The sequence below is a fragment of the Meriones unguiculatus genome, chromosome 8 (genome assembly GCF_030254825.1).
Source record: "Meriones unguiculatus strain TT.TT164.6M chromosome 8, Bangor_MerUng_6.1, whole genome shotgun sequence".
Taxonomy (NCBI): Eukaryota; Metazoa; Chordata; class Mammalia; order Rodentia; family Muridae; genus Meriones; species Meriones unguiculatus.
In genome coordinates, this window is record NC_083356.1 from 91165845 (window position 1) to 91176695 (window position 10851).

The window sequence follows — 10851 nt, forward strand, 5'->3', positions numbered from 1 at the left end:
ACTGCCTAGCTATGATGCTTATAAACTCCAACAATGACCAGCATGAGAAGATAACCCTAAAGATGCAATAATGGCATGCATAATTTGACAGGAACCAATAGCTCTATAATTGGACTTAAGGTCCACTCAACATGAGGGAAATCTTAGCTGGTACTGAAACCTTAGCCAGTTACTGGGGACTAGTAAAGTTATTGAGCTTGGAGGAAAACAGTTGTCATTTTCATAAACCAGTATAATTCCTAACTACATTCTAAGTATTTATCCGTACCCACAGATAAGGGTAAAGCTCACCCCTCATTAAATAAACATCTTTTTGCTTTCTGCCACAGCAGCCATCTTGCAGTAACTCTCCAAGATGACAGACACAAAGGGAAAGAGGAGGGGCACATGCTGTATGTTTTCTAGGCCTTTTAGGAAACCTGAAGTTGTTCCTTTGGCTACATTCATATGAATCTAGAAAAAGGATGACATTGTAGACATCAAGAGAATGGACAGTGTTCAAAAAGGAACAGCCCATACATGTTACCATGGCAACGCTGGAAGAGCCTATAATGTCACCAAGCATGCCGTGGGCATCATTGTGGACAAGCAAGTTAAGGGCAAGATCCTTGTCAAGAGAATCAATGTGTGCATTGAGCACATCAAGCACGTGAAGGAGAATGACCAGAGGAAGAAGGAGTCCAAAGGGGAAGACACCAGGGTTCAGCTCAAGCTCCAGCCTGCACTCCCTAGAGAAGCACACTTTGTGAGGACCAATGGGAAGGAGCTGGAGCTGCGGGAGGCCATTCCATAGAAGTTCATGGCCTCATATACAAAACAAAACAACAAAACAAACAAACAAAAAGACCTAGACTTTAAAATGAATAAATAATTAAACAAACAAACAAACATCTTTTTGAAACAGAGACCATTATAGAAAACCACAACTAATTCAGAGTACAAGTGACTGTATGGTGTCCAGATACAACAGCAAAAGTTCTGCATGAAAGGTCAAGGATCACAGTGGTTGAAAAGCTTATAAGAGCTGGAGAAACTGAGTTTTCTGTGAGTCAGTCTCTCCTTGAAATGTCAGAGAAGCTATACCCATGAACTCTCATCAACATAGTTGCCTAAACAATACTGGGACCAGAATGACAATAGACATGGTAACATGTAAGGGAGAAATTCCTCTGGGCCCAACTCTACACAAAGGACTACAGAAAGCTAACGAATGCTGAGAATGGGGAGAAATAGTCTTCCCTAGGGGAGAGCCACCCAGTTCAACACCAAGCAGTCATCCCTGAAAGCATATACATACAAGAAACATTATACGGATGGAGAAGGTTGTATTTATATATTTGGGAAAATATATATCAACAATTAATTAAAGAAAAAAGGCCAAGATTTTGGGAAAGAGTTTGTGGGAAGACGGGTACATGAGAGCCTTTAGAGGAGGAAATGGGAGGAGAAATGATCTAATTCTATTTTAATTAAAATATTTAAAAAAGATCTGTTCTTTGAAATTTTAGTAGAGCTTACCCGTGGACAAGGCTAGAAGTGGAAATTACTGATTGTCTCTGCCATGTAGCCACAGAAGATAGTACATTTTAAATTCTATTATTGATCTGCTGATAGTTATGATTGCTGAGCACATTTCAAGTTTGTCTCTGTTTTCAACTTTATTGTCCAGTTTCCTTCTAAAGAATCACCATGTCTGTGACTATCTTCCCGTATTTATTCCGAATACCAGAGGCTTTCCGCTCTTCTTGCTCTGCTTCTTTTCCTACTTATCTTGCCAAATTGTCCATTTTATCATTTTGAGATGTAGTAGGTAGTTCATTGAGAAATGTGTGCAATGCATGATGGAAAAATCCTTATGATGGGAGTTTAGGTTTGATGTTTTCCTCCCAAAGAGTCATAGCTCTTTGACCCATTCACATTCCTTGGGTGATTTCTAAATTTCTCATGCCCAGAAATTTAGATAGCCTTGGTCCCATGAACACCTTCAGTCCTGGAGCAGAGTGCACTTTAAGAAGGAACAAGAGCAATAACTTTGGTCTGTCATTTAATTCTTCAGTATGATCTTTCCCACCGAGAAATGGCGTTTATTATTTTGAGGCCTTGACCCTCTGTAGCTTCAAGGGCTGCTTTGGAAAATGGATTGAGTTTGGCAAGTGGAAAAGTTCTCTAATCAGTGGTGAATGTAGGTTTGGCCTAGTGTATTACCTATCTTCTTGCCTCTTGGCAGTTAGCCACTGTATAAGAAATGAGATTACTTTGTTATGAAAACAGCCTGAACAAAGGGAGAAAGTCCAGAAAGCTGGGGAGTATCAGGCTGTGAAAGGGAATAGCATTCTAGAGAGCCCAATTTAGCTTTCAGATGGCCCAGCCTTGGCTCCATCTGACGGTAACAAATGAAATTCCACAAATGAACTTCTGACTGGAGCACACTCAAACTACACAAACATGAGAAGTAATGAATTTTATTCTTTTAAGGATCAAAAAAAGTTGAGGGGAATTTGTTTGCTGCTACAGTAACTTAATACAAATAGATTATAAAGTTCTTTCCCAACATCCACCCCTAGCCTTTCCCAAAGAAATGTCTTCTTTTTAAAAGGATAATTATTCGTTGAGACAGAGGACACAGATCCTTAAGAGGCTGTTGTATTTCTGCTTGAAGGTAACATCTAAATGACCTTTGATGTCATTGAGTATTCTGCTTAGTGTGGGTCTGTGTGACACTGGTGCTAAATAAGGAGGGCTAACCCAAGACTGCTTAACAGCCGAGTCCAAAATTACTTTGCAGCTAGTTCCTGAAATTTTTTGTCAGGTCAGTGTGTATGTTTTAATACATTCATTAATAGCTGTAATTCTATTATACAATGCTAGAAAATACATAAGCATGTAAAGAATGTAATAAAAGGGTAAATATGAACAAAGTATATTATATGTATATATATATATATATGGAAGTGTTACTAAAAAATCCACTCAATTTATATAATTGGCATATAGTAATAAAAACAAGTTAGCAGGAAAAACGTAATAACAACAAATGTCAAAGAAAGGAGGAGAGTTGTAGCTGAACGGAATGATGGAAATTTATTTGTAAGAAACAGTAAGCATTGATAAGATAGGTCAAGCATCAGATTAAAAAACAAAAGCCAGTGGTTATGCACTGTTTACTAGGTACAAGGCTCTTTAATAAGCGGTATGCAAACATTACCTCATTTAACCTTCATACAACATTTTATGATATTGTTAATTATCCGTAGTTTATATATATATGGAAGCTGGGTCATAAAGACGTAAGCTGGATACAAAGAAGTTAAAGTCACACAGCTAGAGTTCAGATAGTAATAATGGTCCTGTTACGAGATGCCAAACAAGACAACAGTTCTTTCAGGCCTGCTTCTATATTCTAGAGAACACTGCGGTGAGACTACTTTTAGAAACAATGTCCCTCTGTTTCACTCTTTCTTTCCCGAAAATTTACAGTTAATATCTCAGACATAGCACACAGACACCACACACACACACACACACACACACACACACACACACAATTTGTGTAATGGAGAGTCATTCTGTAGTGAAAAGTGGGACAAAGCAATGATGATGTCAAGGAACCCGAGCTTATAGCTACACCTCTGTCGCAGTGGTGAACAAAGGGAGGAGTTATAGATACAAAGATGGCAGCTTTTGGTTTTCCACCCTTGACGTTAGAACAGCAATGAATACTATGCTTCATCGCTAATCCTTTGGTTGGTATTTTAAATGATTCTCTAGTTTTAGGAAGGTAGATATTAATCCCAGGGAAAATATGGATGACAAAACATTCCTGGCTCTATAGTTCTCATTATGAATTTGTGTGTGTGTGTGTGTGTGTGTGTGTGTGTGTGTGTGTGTTATTTTCTTGCTAGTTTAGTAGAATGTGATGGAAGGCAAAGGAACCCACCAACCCAACCTAAGGAAACCACCAACCCAACCTGTAGAGTGAATTTCTGCTTGTTTCTCTGTGGATCATTTAGAGTATTAATTTGTGAGTCTGGATGATTACTGCATTTCTTTTGTTGGGGGGGGGAGCATAGCTATTGATTGCAAAATCAGTTAATTAGTTAACTGTTTCTATACATCTTCTTTTCTTGTCTTGAGTAATGCCTTCTTTGCTATCATTTCATGGGTAAGATCTGACCTATCCTTTATGATATGTTAAAGACCTCTGTGCAGACAGCTGCTTTGACAAGCTGGGGATCAAACTGACAGCTCCCTGGAAAGGCGTGCCTCGTCACAAGCCTGAAGAGACACAGAATGACAGTTCACAGGCTCAAGTGCAAGGATGGCCTCTCAATCTTCTTCAGCGGGCTGGGAGCTTGGCTAATGCTGGGCACGGATGCCAGACAACAAAGAGCCTGGAGGAACAAACACAGGCCCAGCGAGGTAATGAGGATTGACAGAGTGTTTGCCCACCCCACAGTCTTCTTTGCAACAGAAAGCCATGTTTAATACATCTTGTGAGAGTATAAGCACACACACTCAGCTCTTTGCTGGCTGAAATGGTTAGATGGTCCTCATAAGTGCTGGCTTTTATTTTTGTCACAGGTTTCTCAAACCGTTCTGGGTTTAGGCCGGTACCTAGAAGGGTAGGGTGGCAATCCTCTTATTTGTTTCTTTCATGTTACTGCTCATCATAAAAACACACAAACATACAGAAACCTCAGAAGACCAGACTAGGTGAGAGGCAAAGAGGGGGGAATTCTGTAAGCATCTTGAGGTCCTTCACAATCTGTGAGTTCAGAGGCTCTTCTTGCTGGGCCTGCTGTGGAATGGGAAGGCCAACCTGCAAACTTAATCCAGGATCTTCCATCTTAAAGCTATCTGGGGACATTTCAAAAATGAGGGATGAGGGAGGGAGGACAGTCTAGTAAGATTATGCTTCCTACTGTGGAGTAGGAGGCAGGCTGCAAGAACGGTCTTTGTCTAAATCCCAATCTCAAAAGGTAGTTTAGAATACAACTATGCATTTTCGGAAGTGCATATTTCCTGATGTATTGGTGTACCTTTGAAACAAATTAAGTTTTATGTGTGGCATGGAGAAGGGCATGGTCTAGGATGCTGAGCTTATGGAGAAGAGAGCCAAGAAAGAGAAGGTGGCCAGTGGTGGTATAGTTTGGTGTTGGTGTGTGATGTGTAGCAGTTTGGAGAGACCAGAGACCAGAGACAGTGTGGTGGTTTGGAGCAGACATAAGGAGAGAAATGTTTCAGGGTGTAGCAGTGTGGTGGAGCCTGCTAGATGCGTCTGCAGTTGACGGAGATTGGTATAGAGCCGTAAAAGAACCCCTTGACCCTAAATAGCTGGAAGAAGTAAAGGGGTCTGGGCCCCCTGTCCCTACTAACCTTTTCTCTCTCCTGCTTAAAGTTGGGGGAGGGGAGTGAAAAGGAGATAGAGCCCTAAATACGTCAAATAAACTAGAATTTTTCAGAAGAGCACTACAGGCGGCATTCTACTACATATGATGGGTCATGCATCTTATATGGCTACGAATATTGACTCATGGAGGGCTACAATCTATAGGAGAGGAAACCATGGTTTCCTTGTTTTGATGATAAAAAAAAACATGTCTGCTGCAAACATGGCAGCTGGGCTTCAGCAATGGTGGTAGGGTGGTGGGGTGAGGGATGGGAATTATAGGATCCACCTGACCTATGCAGGAAGTTCCTCAACAGAAACTCTTCATAGTACTTAATTATTCAGGCACTTCATTTACTCCTCGCTTTCACACCACATTTGTTTACTTTAGTAGTCAGGGCTTGTGGCCATGCAGGGAGGCTGACCCCTTCACTGTCCAGGCATCATATCTTTGTAACTCTAATCCTATTATGATCATGCTTCCCCACTGACAGCATATGATTTTGGATTGGGATATGGTATAGAATTACGTATGACCAGGGCAGATCTGTTAAATTAATTTGGAAAAAAAAAGATTTTGATCCTCAGTCTAGACTCAGAGGAAAGTTCAGTTGCTTATCTTTCTGTGTTTCAACTGATGGAGGTCACAGAATTCTTTTGTGACCATGAGAATAACTAGACCAGATGTTGACATGTCATGGTGAAGGTGGCAAAGTGGAAAAGCAAAAAGAAGTGGACGCCCTGAGGATGTTACTGAAGAGGCAAACAAAAACCTTATAGCATCTTGTTAGATGGATAATGCATTTCCTGCTTTTTGAACTGACTTTAAACTTGGGTTTTCCTTCTCTTTTAGACGTAAATTTAATCAATATACCAAGGGGAAATTATTTAGTCTATTCTAAGAAGCAAACAAAAACATACATTTCTAGTCACAGCTCTGTTATCTCAGAACTAGCCCATCTATTTGACCCTGGTTTAGGGATACTCACTCAATCATTGGGTCATTCAATAAATAATTATTGAACTTTTGCTATAGCCAGGGACCCTAGATGAGCTTTGACCCAAATCAATACTGTTTCTACTCTGATGAAATATATATTTGAGCTAATGTTGAGCTCATGTGGTTAGAGGGGGAAACGCTGTGGGATGATGGTGTCTTTGAGGGACCTACACTTGGCTAAGGGAGAACACCATCATTGGTGGTCCATGAGATGCAGTCCCCTAAAATAAATCCCCCCCTACAGAGGAAACTTTGGCAACAGCTCAGGGGTGCTTGTTCTCTTACCATTTTAGAACTTTAGCATGCTTTATATCACATTTATTTCCCTCCCCCCACTTTATTTTTGCCCTTTTGGATTAGTTCATTGGTAGTTAAAAATTAGAATGAATTAACATAAATATATGAACTTAATTTCCAAGAGACACTGTTAAGTACAGGAATATTTACCTCTAATTAGTCCTAATTAGGATTGGAAAGAACCTTGAGTCAGATTTTTTTTTATAATTAAATGTTATTTTATAATATAATTTTTTATTTATTAGAATTTATTTCCTTTATATCCCAGCTGTAGTCCCACCCTTGTTCCCTCCTAATCCTGCCCTCCCTTCCTCCCTCCCTCATCTCCTCCCATGCCCCTTCCCCAGCTGGTATCTTTTATCACTCCTGTGTCTCTCTCTTAAATTTTCTCAGCTTCTTCCACTCAGCAAGTCTTTACTTTTCCATGTCTCATAGGTGTGTGGGTAAGCCAGACAGGATGTGCAGGTGTCTCGACTTCACCCTCAAAGGCCTTTATTGTAACCTAAGAGATTAGGTTTTGAAGTTTGTCTCTTTTATTAATTATTTATAAGTCAAGACTCAGGTTACATCCCCAAGTGTTGCCTACAGAATCGTCAACAATTATAGGACCCACTGTATCAGTATTTATGAAGATAAAGTAAGAATGCAGGTAGAAATAAGTTAGTGGACTCCCTGTGCTCTGCCCAAAGTTTGGCTGTGAGTCTCATCATCTGCTTCCATCCCCTGTTGGGTGGAGCCTATCGGAGGACCCTCTATAGTAGGTTCTCATTATGGAAGAAGGGGGAGATAAAAGGGGACAGGAGTCCCGTAAGGAGACCAACAAAGCTAAAAAAAACAAAACAAACAACAACAACAACAAAAAACAAACCTGAGCCCTGAGGTTCCTGCAGAGACTGATTCACCAACCAAGGACTATGCATGGAGAGGACTTAGACTACCTGCTCAGATGTAGCCAATAGGCAGCTCAGTCTCCATATGGATCTCTTAATAAGGGGAACAAAGGCTGCCTCTGTCATGAACTCTATGGCCTGCTCTTTGATCACTTGTTCCTGGGCATGCAACCTTGCCAGGCCATAGAGGAAGAGGATCCAGGTAGTCCTGATGAGACTTGATAACTTATGGGCAGATGGCAGAGAAGGAGAGCTCCCCTTTGCAGTGGACTAGGGGAAGAAATAGGAGGGATGTGGGACTGGGAGGAGTTGAGGGAGGGGGCTTCAACCAGGATATATAATGAATAAATTGTAAAAAAAAAAAAACTATTAAAAAATTAATGCAGAACAAAAGAAAGGGCGGTCACAGGACGGCTTTTTAGTAAAATGGTAAGCACACTAAACACGTGTTACAACTGTAACTGCCCCAGAGAAGTTTGAGGAACAGCACTGCATGGATTCAGCGGAACATGCCTCTGGGATAAGTGAGAGGCACTTCCAGATGCAGGTTCCCCTGAATTGGGTTTAAATTTCGGCTGGCTGTTCAGCTTTGGTTAACTCTCTGTTGGAGCCTCACTCTAGCTTGTCAAGGTGCAGACTCCATCTTGATGTTCCAGGCTGCCTTCCTTTCTGTCTGATGGCACCAGGGTATGCTATGCCGTAACCGTCTGAAAGCTGGTTCTTAGTCACTTAACAGAAGTAGATTATGAATGGCCAGGTAAACACAAGCCACCATCAGAGAAGTAGCACTGATTTTTCTCATTGATTCCTGGACTCATAAATCCATATTCAAAGCCTGGAAATCTGGAGCTCTGTGAAATTGAATGGATGTTTTCATCTCAGTGACTTTAACTAACTCAAGTTTACGGAGAGACGAGTGGTCCAAACAGACTACAAAGAATGTATTCAGTGATGACTAATAGGGCCTCATTTATAGTATGAACATAGGAAGTCTAAGAAGTTCTTAGAGGGAATTATCTATCTATTTATAATTGTAGGTCTGACATTTTTTGTATGGTCTATTACTGCTGTTGTAGCATTCACTATAAAAGATGTTACCTTACGCTTTTGCCCAATGCGGGTCTCACAGACAAAACCATGGCATTGACAGAGCCAGCTGGCAACTCTAAAAGAGAATCTGCTTACTACTCACTAACATAGCTGCTACTCTGTTTTCTGTTATAATTAAGTACTTGATGCTGGGTACCTTATAAATAAGAGAGACTATTTAGCACAGTTTTGGGCATTCAAGGGAACAGTATAGCTGTAATGAGAGCCTCGCAATGAGCTGTATCCCAATGGTGGAAGTGTATACACAGAGAGACATCTTATGGCAACATTCAAACCCTAAGGCTAGGACCATAGGAAAAGTAGGGTTTGTTCTTTAAAACAACTTGACTTTTATGAAGCTAACTGAGGGTCCCAGGAGAATAATTTAATTCTCCTTTGGGCAATACTCCCCTTCTGCCATCCTTTGACATGGCCACACTGGGGATAAGATTTCAAATACTTGAATTCTTAGGGTAAAACATTCAAACCCATAGCCAGGTTGGCAAACTTCAAGTTCTTATAGGTGTAGAGAGAAAAATCACCTTTCTTTGTAGGCTGTCAGCTAAAGGCATAGCTCCTAGCTTCTAGGCACCATTCATAATCCTCAGCTCTTGCATTCCCTGCTCCATCCTCAGAACCAGTAAATGTGGGTTAAGTCCTTCATTTCTTTGAGCTCACTTCTCTAACCCATTAAAAAAAAAAAAACTCTGCTTTTGAAAACTGACATGATTAGATCGGACTTATCCAGAGTAACCATGATGATGTCCCTGTCATTAGGGCTGTACCTCGACTTAGCTCTGTGAATTCCTCCACTATAGACAGGTCCTAGATGATAAATGAATGGAGAGCTTTGGAGTAGGGACATTATTTTTCAATGCTTTTTTTTTTTTATTTAAATAAAGCACATTGGTTTGGGGCACTTTTAACCTTTGGCTACCCTTTTCTCCACATTCCAACATTCTGGCAGTAGGTGCTTCTCAGTAGCAGCTTTTAGAGATGACTGTATGTTCCCATGGGTAAACACTTCTCTATTTCACACCCCCTTCCAAACCAATGGTGCTTTCTACCTACCTGGTCAGTTGCTGCAGACATCAGTCTGTTATATTTCCTTTTTGTTCTCCCTCTTGTATCAGTATTTTGTTGGTGTTGCCATCAGATTTTCTCTGTTATCATTAGTTTTTGGCTTCTGTAGTACAGTTTTTTTTTCAAGTAATCATTAGTTTTAGGCTGTCTAGAAGCATAAATCTGAAGAAAAAGGAGAAATGCAATAATTTGAGAAATTTTTGGCTTTCCAGAAATATATATTTATTTACTTTACAGTTTCCCTTCATCAGGTTTTTTAATGGCAATTCAACACCTACTCATTGCAATAATTAATATGTATCAAATAAATAATCACATTAACTTCTCAACCACTAGCTCCACAGCTAGTTACAGGCAGTGGAATTGTCTTTGCTGTTTATTCCTCCATTCTGCACCAGCATATAGGAAACTTCTTTATCATAGGCTGACACGAATCCCTTCAAAATGTGCCTGTGGATCTTCACAGCTCAAGGGCTTGATGCAGTACACAACACTGACCCTCATCTGCCTCTGCCACTGCTGACATGTCTACAGGTGTGCCTGCGGATTCACGTGCTTCCACAAGCAGATGGAAGACTTCAGCAGATATGTCAAGTGGATGAGGTGGTTGACATACGAGAACCACTGTGGATACAGTATTAGAGGCCAGATGCTCTTGGAGTCAGGTGACCACGTGGACGCACTGCAGGCAGGTGCTTCTCAGTTTGAAACAAACCCTGCCAAGTTGAAGAGAAAACAACGAAGAACTGCAAGGTATGTGTCATTAGGGGTCAGTGTCCTGGTGAGTGTGGTCATTATCATTCTACAGTGCCTCTCAACGAAGAAGGAATGACATGGAAGCCAGCTGTTCAGGCTTCAAATCTTTCAACTGAGAGCTTGCTATATTACCAAGCTTACCTACTGTTATTTCCAAATGATTGGTTTGGCCAATTTACATACAGTTCAGCATCTCGGAAATGTGCCTTCATTTTTATGTACTCTCCAAACTGGAGGTGTAGCTGACCCTGCCTATGTTTTGCATGGTGCCTTTACAGGTTTGTGGATGGACTGGGAGAGAGGACTTGCGGGGCTCCAGGGTGCTGAAATCTAGACCAGGTGTTGTC

The 10851-nt window shown here is 40.8% G+C and overlaps 1 pseudogene; it reads left to right on the top strand.

Moving 5' to 3' along the window:
- Positions 1-355: 355 nt before the first annotated feature.
- Positions 356-10580, top strand: LOC110566235 (large ribosomal subunit protein eL21-like; annotated as a pseudogene).
- The last annotated feature ends 271 nt before the right edge of the window (positions 10581-10851 follow it).